This window comes from Papilio xuthus, unplaced genomic scaffold, assembly GCF_000836235.2.
Source record: "Papilio xuthus unplaced genomic scaffold, Pxut_1.1 DF826115.1, whole genome shotgun sequence".
In the NCBI taxonomy this organism is placed as follows: Eukaryota; Metazoa; Arthropoda; class Insecta; order Lepidoptera; family Papilionidae; genus Papilio; species Papilio xuthus.
In genome coordinates this window covers 972,418-983,494 of record NW_013532534.1, presented here as the reverse complement: position 1 = coordinate 983,494, position 11,077 = coordinate 972,418, and positions in this window count along the sequence as shown.

Sequence of the window (11,077 nt, the reverse complement as noted above, 5' to 3'; positions counted from 1 at the left end):
TTTTTCTATATGTACCAATATTAAAAAATAGAGACGTAATTGACATTTTTGTTCTCGTAATATGATTACACGTGTCGGCTATCCATCAAGTCAAATGTCAATAAAATGGCCGCCCACCAGCACTAAATAAAGTTAAAAAGTATCAATCATGTATAATTTAATTTTGTGGGTCGAATGTTCGCCGATATAGTATTGGAAAATGATTGTATAGAACGTTACTAGAGTACTTACTTTTTGGGAATATAATAAAAAATATCGTTATTTATAGATTTTTAACGTAGAGAAGAATTAAATTTATTGTGCCTTCTTTAGCAACTTTGAATATACTAATGACATTTTACTTTTTATCTATAAAAGTATTATAAGTAGACAGAAACAATCTAGTTATGCAATTAATTAAAATATTAGGAAGACGGAGGGACCATTGCAATGTGAGTGTGTGCCTTTGTTAAAGTAAACATTAAAATACAAATATTACGTATACTAGTAATCAAGCAAAAAAGTTCATTTTATTACTAAAATGCAATATTAATGAAACGTCGAATAATGCGGCGAGATCTGCATCCAAAACAAAAGAGACCTTGAACAAACGAAGGAAACAATTTAGTTCTTTGTGTTCGCAATATCCAAAAAGGTAGCGGCGAGGAGCGAGCGACGACGGCCGTCGGGTACGATGATATTAATCGAGGCAAAGCTGATTATACAGTTGTTTCTAAGACTCTCTTATAAGAGTTTCAATTTCAGTTCTTAGTTCTTATTTCAATTTAATGCCATTCATTGTAATAAGATTTGGTCGTCTGATTGTGGCTCAGTTTGTTCTTCGGAAATATTAAATTGTTTTTTCTCCTTGCAGACATTTGTCGTTTTGTTTTCGAATAAAGAGTTAGTAATAATTTATTGTGTTGCATTAAAGTCTTCGTTAAGCTTTGTTTGTGTAGCTTTCTTAATTATTCTAAAATAAGCAAAATTTTGAACGTAAATAAATACCAACAGAACTTGGTACGAGTTTTCTATATGAGTAGTATGACGATTTTCTTTTACTTCGTCCCATTCAAAGGTGTACATGAAATGATACTTTAAAATGAAAACTTTTTAAATGAATCTTAAAGCAGCCATAGGTGTTGCAGAGTAAACTAAACAACCAAACCAGCGTTTTTGATAGACGTTTTTTGGCGCGAAACGTGTTGGTAAATCCACAGAGAATCATATACATGCTCGGAGATAGAGTGGGTCCCATATTTGCTTGGAAGTGGAAACGGACGGGAAGTGGAAAATAGAGTAAAAAAGTGTCCGTTTTTGTTTACAAGGTTTTTCTTTTTATTTACAGTTCGTAACTACCTATTTATGTAAATTTGTGTTTTACATTAAATAGTTCTATTATAAGGTAATAAGAAATGTTTTATGACAGTAAAATAAAGGTTATTTTAAGAATAATATTTTTCGTAAATATCACTTTTCAAATTTAATCTACGTGTTTAGACTACGCTTTAAGCTAGAGCTTTCATGTTCATTATAAGTAATAAATAATAGTAAGAAAGAATAATAGACCTACTGGCCTATATGTCAGCCATTTTTTTCTTTGCGATGCAAATCAGAGACACTGAAAGCACATTTCTTGGAACAAATCATTTGGGAATAAAAAACTTTCAGATTCAAATCTATAGCCTTCACCTCGGGGACAAGGTTGCTAGTGTTGGAATTATTAACGTATCATATGTTATAGTTATAGTTTCTAATTGATTTGCTTGAAGACTTATTAATATTTCTTAAAATTACTTATGACATATTCTGATGGTAGAGCCACTTATAATTAATTAATTTATTTGAACGTGTATTCATTTAATACACTCATAAGCTGGTCACCTATAGGGTAAAGGTTAACATTAATGAATAAACACTTATGTATGTGTATTCGTTCCTTGATCTTTGAGTGTGTGTGTGTAGTGCAGGGCTGCAGCACAGCGGCCACATAACAGGCGGCTTAAGGCCCGCCCGAGTGCGGACGGTCTTCCGATTTGCAAGATCCGCTCTATCGCAACCGAACACGCCTAGACAATTCGCACTGTTTTATCCAAATATGCCGTTTAACAAGATCCGACTTTTGAATATATTCAAAGGAATTTTGCTGTTTCAGAAATCTTAGTGTATGGGAAATGTTATTCAATTCTTTAAAAGTTTATTTTGAAAATAGTACGTTTGTGTAATTTTTGTACATACTACATTTTAACACGTTATATTTTCAAAAATAAGATATTATCTTAATAAGACATATAATATATAAAATTAAGATAATTTCATAATTGTTAAAAGCAAAAATAGGCTATAGCTTAATTTGCATATGAACAACAAGCCGCACACCTACAGATAATGGCATTGCTTCGGAAATGGCAATTGTCGAATTGTGATCCGTGTGTCGGCATTTATTGCATAGCACGTCTGTAATTTGCATACGTTTGAATACTAAGTATCGGGACGTCACGGTTTGAAGCCACTTTAATTGAATAGTTCGCTTTAAGCATATTACTTCAACTTTATATTTCGCTGTTCGTCGAAACGACAAATTGAATTTGGACGTTCGGTAAAGACGGAGAACGTAATTAAAAATAAAATTCGTACCTTTTAAATTTTAACATGAAATACATAAAAGGGTTTTTCTTACGTTTTTATTTAGCGTTAAACCAGGCCGAGAAGAGACGGGGTAACAGGCGTCACGTGGTGCCTAGCGTCGTCTGGTAATACGTTATTTAAATGGAATTCCTTCAAAGGTGCTGCGCCCACCAAATGTACTGCAGACGTATTTCTTATTAATGTTATGCTCACTTTTTTATATGCTCACGGCAGAACAAAATTGTTGTGATTGTTTAAATTAAACAAATACAGCATTTTAATAAAATATCAATTGTATTATAAAATCAAAATCATAAAGCATTTTTCATAAAACATGTTGTATATGACGGGGTGAAGTAAAGCAAAATTGAAACCGGTGTTATTACTTAGTATGCATTGGGCGGTCCGCGGCGTAGCTACGTAGCGTCGTAGCGGCGTAGCGATCGCCCGCCGCGGTATCGGGGCTCCAGTCACGTTTCTCCAATTGTTTTCTGACGACACGTATCATTCTTTTAAATCAGCCCTTATGATTTACTGGCATCGTATGGAGTAAATCGTGTATGCGGTAATGAGTTCCTTTAGTCGCATGACATATCAGATTCCTGAGCGTTACGGATGCGATGTACGACTCGATCTCGCAAACGGCACGATCTACAAAATGCCGTCTTTAGTATTCATGAGAACGGTTGAGAACACCGTACGACATTTGCAATTTTTGTTTCATTAAGAATTCAGATATAAAGGATCGTGCGAAATGAATGCTTCGCGCGGCGACGCGACGGGTCGCTGCGAGAGAAATGCTGCATTATAACGGCCATCCATCACACAACGACGGCGGACGAGCGCGGCCCGAAAACACGTATTTATCCAATTTGTCTGAATACGTTTTTGACTTTTACTAGATGTGTACGCTTCGGCTTTCGTACAGATAAAATATATACGGAGTTTCTTTTTTACGAAATCCTGTAAATGACTAAAATAAAGAAATTTATATTAAAACTGAAGACTCAAACAATAGAAAAATATTCCACTTTTCCTCTCATGAAATTTAAAGTATCAGTTAAATATGAATGATGTGGTATTAAGAATGACGCAAAATTTCCGAAAAATCAAAAAAATCTATGTATGATTGTCAGTTAATCTGTTTTCCGATGTGGTTTACTGTACAATACGCGAACCTGACGATTACATAATTGTATTTCACTGATAATGAAGCTATTATTTTGTGACCACAAGGTACTAAAGACACGTCAATCAATACTAATATATAGTGTATTACAATTGTTACATAAAAATAAAATAAAACTATAAATAAACGATATTAAATTAGCTAAGAAAGGAAAAAGGCGTTTATGTGAGCGTCGGTGCACAAAGAGGTTATGTTGATGGATTTTATGCAATTTTCAGTATCTATCACATCCAGCGCAGCGCTCTCACCCGTAGGGATTAGCTTCGATCTTTTCCCAATACTTACAAGGTAAACAGCTTGACGCCCGACGCTCGAAGCCAGCCGGAGTAACTACTGACGGAGATAACAAGCCGTCAGAAACATACACATAGTTAAAGTAATGCATCGCCCCGCTTTCGGTTATTTCATACCTTATTCAATGCCATATAAATAATAAAACAGTATTGCGATTTAAATTTTAAATGTAATTTAAATTAGAAAATTTAACTATGAAGTTTAGAGCCAGGTAAATTATTGATCTACACTTTTATTCTATTTAAAATGCAACGTCTTCGACAAGAGTACTAGTGGGGCTTGAATATCTGAAGATTTGAAATTTTTTACTTCATCATCATCATCATACTCAGTCTAAACTTGTCCACTGCTGGACGTAGGCCTCCCCCATCGATTGCCACAATGCTCGGCCCTTGCCGCCCTGCATCTTTTACTTAAAAAATAAAAATTTTGCAAGTAAGCGTGGTATCGAATAAATTATGTCGAACATATACAAGAAGTGTTATTTAATTTTGTAAAATTAATCAGGAAAATCTGGTTGACGCATATAATAAAAGGGGAAGCGTACTGTTTATTATTGCTGGAGGGGTATTGCTGCGCCACGCGTGAACAAATGTGATGCATGATCCTCATTTTCATCTGAACGTAATTTTTTTTCTCGAAGCGGAATCTGTAATCGTATAAAAAATTTTGACGACACACGAAACAAGAATAGCTTCATGTAGTGACGATACAACGAAAACGTGGACGGAATAAATTTTTGGTCATAGAAACCATTTTCAATTTCACGGCTCAATCTTTGTGTGCTCGGGGTGAATATATAAAAGGGCATTCGTTGATGTCAACAAAGTGTAATGGTTTCGTGCTAGCTCGCGTTTGATCTATGCGTTCCGATCGAGACCGATTTCAATTTAAAAAAAATATACCTTTTGAGCATTGCTTTGTTAGGTAATTTTTATTTTGGGTAAGAGATTGATATACACATTTGTGTAAAGGTTGTTCTTACGACATGATTATTACCTGTTTAAAATAAGTTTTGAAATTTGCGGCTCTCTAACTCTATAGATCTGATACATCATATAATTTTAATCTATAAATTGTATAATTTTACAATCAGTTGACTTACGACACATTTTTTTATTATTTTGGATGCATTCTAATGGATTTACTGAAATTTTTGTTCCATACGAATCAAATTTAACTTTAAAATGTACAGTACATTTTATAATAAACGACTTGTATTTGAAAAATAGTCACCAACCGGTATCGTGAAAAATAGTATAAGTACAAGGTGCTTGGTAAATGCTATTTGGGCGGCTCTTGACAAATTATTTAAGAACGTGTGTTAGGGGACGCGGCCATTATACGCGTGATTGATCGTGTTGATAGCAAACCGACAAAAAATTCTATAATTTTTTGGTTTAGACTTATTGTCGTTTTATTTTATTGTCGTTGATTTATGATATAAAAATGTCTTTCTATATAAAATAATTATTTTAGGCATGAGCTTATGATTATTGAGATGAAGTTCGGGCTAAATTCAATGTTAAAACTTTGAAAAAATGCACATACTGTCTGCTATGTTACGGTGTAATAGGTTGTTTTATTCCAACATTAAGACTTGCACGTAAAAAAGCATGATTTAATTGATATATTAAATTACAGTAAGGTTGGAAAAGATAAAGTTTATATTTAAAATGACCTAAATAGAGCCATCGAGTCGGCTATACAATACAAATAGTACATAATTTATTTTGTTTGGGGGATATCCATCATCTTTTTATCGTGTGACAAGCTCGTAAACGTTGTTACGAATATTAGGTAAAATTAACAGCACTTCCAAACTTTTGACATGAAAAAATTACTAATGTAAACATTTAGAACATAATTGACGGCTCTTGTTTCGAGTGATATCAATTTCTAATGTACACATTTGTAGGAGACTTTCTAAAGTAAAATAGAGACAATAAAATAAATACGTTTAGGAGAAATAATACAACTACACATCTATTGAACTGGCAATAAAGGAAACAATTTTGTTTTTTGTGTAATTTTTTTCTTAGAGCTAGGTCAATGTATTGAAATTTATTGAAACTGTATTAAATTTATTTAGTAGTATAATATGAACTAATGTGAACAAATTGTAGGTTATGTGATAAACAGTGTCGTTAAGTAGGTGTGTGAGCATGTAAATGTAGAGTCGTCGCGAGGCGCTGTATAGAGAGTAATTAGCGGGGTGAGTGCATAAGAGCAGCTGACGACATCCGCACCCCCTCTCGCTACATCCGCACATCTTGTATGCAAGGACAATTGACTCTAAGAAATACTTACTACCTAATAATTTATAATATTATTCAGCAATAATATCAATTTCATTAAATACATTTATTTGATAATAAGCTGTAAGTGTGTTATTGAAAAAAAAACCTAATTAGTAGTCTCTGAGTTCTTCCAGACTATGTTCTGTGTGTATGCAAATTTTTATCGAGATCCGTTTAGTCGTACTAGATACCTTCAAACTAATATCCATTCATACACACAACCAAAGCATTCGAATGTACAATTTTAGTAAGATGTTTAAGTTGTTCATTAGATAGTTTTGTATACTTATTCCAAGAATATCGATGGACTGATGAGCTGGTCGAAGCCGCAAAAGTACTGATTTCAGTTGATGATAATCATATTAATAATATATTATATATATTATAAGTAACTGTGTAGTTTAAATGAAAGTAGTGACATATGCGTTTGACATAAAATATCAAAACAAAATAAACAAACCTCGATACAAGTCAAACAAATAAAAAGCAATTGGTATACGAGGTCTATATTTATTGGTAAAGAAAATTAATTTACGATTGTAATAGAAATATTATTTTAAACAAGCGCACAATAGCGAATTGAATCATAATTATTGTTTACCCGTCCATTGTGTATTTCATGTTAGCCCGTCTGATCGGGAAAACTTGCGAGTCCCGGGGGAAATCAACACCACAATTACATCTCAAAATACAACAACGAATAACTCTGACGGACATTTAAAGAACTACAATGGTTATATTTCGAATGGAGCATACTAGAAATACTATAATACTTTTATTTTTTTACTATAAATATTATATAGGATGAAATTGAAGGAAACTGCGATATGTCGTACATCTGTTGAATCGCTTTAAATATCATTAGAGATCACGGTAATCTATCGGCTATTTAAGCAACAACGGCTATCCCATTTATATTTATACATCTTATTAATTATTATGTTTTAGTAATCTTGGTGGCATTTTAGAAATCATACATCGAGAAATCTTATGCTTGAGTAGTAAAATTACTTTGAATTGGGTAAAAGAAATAGTTTTTAATTTGATAAAATTTGGGACATTATTATGAATGAATTAGAAATTCAAGTCTTTCAAGATGGTTTGTGATAATTCTATGAATATTCAGAAACCTCGGTCGTCCCTGAGGATGGAGCCCCTCCGAGCATAAGAGATGAATCGCGGATGGTGAGTTTCGAAACAATATGATATTATCGTGGCATTTAGACGTACCTAATAAGATTTACTTCAATATAAATGCGCATCATGGCGTCCATTATTTAGAGGTATTATCTTATTTTGGGCGGTAGCTATTAACATTACGTATTCAAAGTCAGTTGAGTGAAGCGTTTACAAATGCTTACTTTAGATTTTATAGTTGAATTTAAATTGAATTTACTTACCTAAACAAATAAGCATCTATTTATGAGTGTTTATAATTGATGCTGTTACGTGAACGAAATCTATGGAATAAATTCTGAATTTCAGTTTTAAAATATTCTAATTACAGTAGCGAAGTTTGTTTCTACGTAGCAAATTGAACGGATAACCTTTGGATCCATAAAACAAATGATTAATTATTTTTCAACCCTCTTCAAAACACCGACTTATTCTTCTAAGAACATCCGTTATTTTCCAGCTCGACGATCGCAAAAGAATATTTTCAAGTTAAATGTGATACGCAGCTATGGTTTAAAGGAAAGTAATTTTCAAATAACTGTACATGGTGAAATTAAATACAGCGTAAAAAAAATATTACAAAGGATAGTTGATTTAATTTTAAACCGTTTTTAATGGCCTCTTATTTCGAGATAATTAGAACACGATAGTTTCAAATTCGATGAACTAGTAAACTTCATCATAACTTAGGTCTGAATCGAAAATAAATAAATGGTTTTGACAAACTTCCAGTAGAGTTCCATTGCGATAAAACTTGTATTAATAAATACTGTTATTTCTTTCATTCTCTTTGACAAAAGAGAGACTACAATTATCTGCTAATACAAGTGACACGGTAGTGGAATTCTACGGTTATGACAAGTATAAGTAAATAACGGGGGTGATGTGTGTTTTGTATGACATATTAGATCTTGTGGGAATTGAATCTGGTGCACGTCACGTGCATTGAACGTTTCGAAGCGAGCCACTAAAAGCGGTCCGCAGTAAACAAGAATTAACGCCGAACCTGCTCGCCGCCTGCCGCCCGTCGCCACCACTCTCCTTTATAGTCACATGATAAAAGCATCTCCTTTTAAGACTTGAATAGTAAAATGAAATGTATACCATACTTTGGACTACCTGGTGCTAAGTTTTGCCTGGTAGTATCCATCCATCTTATATATATATCACTTATAAAACAGTATAAAATTTAGATAAAATATTTACAAGCTTTCAAGTATCCAATTCCACAAGAATGTGGGCAAGTTAACATCATGAATGAAATATATTTTAAGTACTTATATAAGTATGTATAATATGATATCATATTATGGATCAATTATTAATACAAAGACTAGTGTTATTTTCAGCAAAGCGTTTCGTAAACATGCGTAGGTCTAAAAAAGTTTAAAGGAAATTTTGATAGTTAAAATACTTATTTATATTGGTAATTTTAAAATCGATGTATTTTTATACAGAGTCAAAATATCCTAGACTATATAGTTTTCACTCTACCGACAATTCTAAAAGCACAATATTCGCAAAGGAAAGAAAAAAAAAACACTCAAAGCATAAAATATTCATTTAAAATATGCAGTCCTTGGTCGTGATTGCGTGTAAACTGAAATTGAAGTGTCTGACTCGAAATGCAAGCGGCAAAAGGCGTCAAAGGCTTTATTCACATTCATCGACACGTAACGCCATCACCACCGGCGGCCGCTGCTGTAAAATTTTAAAAAGACTGCGTACACGTGGTGTGATGTAAATACATACCGAACAAGTGTATGTTCTATTTACGTATGGCCATGAAGGGTGACATTTTATAGTTAAAATCCCGTTTGATGTATTAAAGTGAAAAGCAATTATACAGTAGAGAGCTAAGTTTGATAATTAACATCAAGATTTCTTCGATTTTCTATTAAAATTTATTGCTCAAAGTTGAAACACCGCGAATCACAACCGGCCTGAGTGAAAGCTTAAAGTTTCATTGAGGCAGTTACGTTCCCCTTCTGGACGATCGACGTAAATTATCCCCCTCCTACCGTAGAAGAAATCTCTAAGGGCTGAATGACGGATAAAGGACGAGCGATTTTATTACGTGCACCAGGTCTGTCGGATCCGCCTAAAAATCGACCTCGAATGTTAATTGAGGGATAATGTATTCATTATCGAATAGCGTCTAATTTGATTATCCTGAATGAAAAAATGTGAGAAGAATTTATCTCATCATTATTATTTAACTAAATAGGTTTGCCGTAAATATGTTATTCGTGTCTTTTATAGACATAAATATGTACATTCGATTTCATTACCTGTAAGATCGTTATTCTTGTAAAATGTTTTAGGAAGTAAAAAAAAATCCGTATTATTTTTCTGTCGGGCAACTAAATGCAGCGGAGTTTTAATTGCATGCAGAACGTCTGCAAGAAAATTGAAAGTAATATCTTTATGAAACGTTCTTCTTAAATAATTTTAATTAGCTTTTAAATGTTTTAGGGTAATTATCTTCTTCCGTAACAGCATTGTGAGTGATAATCAAAACCCCGTTTGTACAGATGTTACCTTGGAAATTTCTAAATTTAATACCTTTCTACGATAATAACGCCATAAAATAGCAGTAAAATGTTAAGATTGTAACGTAACGGCCTTTATTGCGATAAGTAATTGAATGCTAACGTACATTTCGAGAAGACAACTTTGTTCGTAGACTTCGTAGCGGAGTTCGTAGCGCCGTTACTTTTTGTAGCACGCGTACAACCAGCTGTTATTTCCTGTCGCATGCTTTTCCTTTTCACGCGACGTCGATTTGCAAAAAATGTTTACTATAGGGTCGAGGGTCGAGCAATTCGGGGCTACGTATAATCCGCTTAGTTAGTCGAATTTAAAACTGGTTTCCTTGACATAATCGACATGAATTTTTCACGTATATTTCTTTCACTCACAAATCCAATTTAATTAAGGCGAGGAACTCGCGGTTAAAATCCTATTTAAGCCGTTTTTATTACCACCCGCCGGGCAAAGACGGTTCGCCACCGCGCCGCTACAGCGCTCCAAGAATTTGAACGCTCGCGAGGATTTCCCCGGCTTTTATCTTAGTAGTCGGAGTATGATGGCATACGATCTGGATGCAAATTTATTTTGCAATCAATTTCCGTTATAGCTCTTCTTTTAGTTCTGAAGATGTTACATCTTAAAAAGTCCTTTAAAGTAAAAAGGATTCCATAGTCTACCCGTAACCCTATTTACTCTAGGGATCGGACGTCTCATATGTTTACCTGCAATTCGGAAAAGATCTAGCTAATCCGACCACTCCCCTTGGAAATCCCTAAAACGCGTTGTTCTTTTCCTGTTCACTAACGTTGTTTTCTTCATTTTTGAAATTACTTTAGCTGTTATCTTAGTTGTTGCGGACAAAACTTATTAGATTTGTGCTTTATTTTTCATTAATTAAAAATCAGTCATTGTCTATGAATCAAACTATATGTAAGTGGAATGTATAGTGCAACGGTTTTTTTATATATTATATAGTATA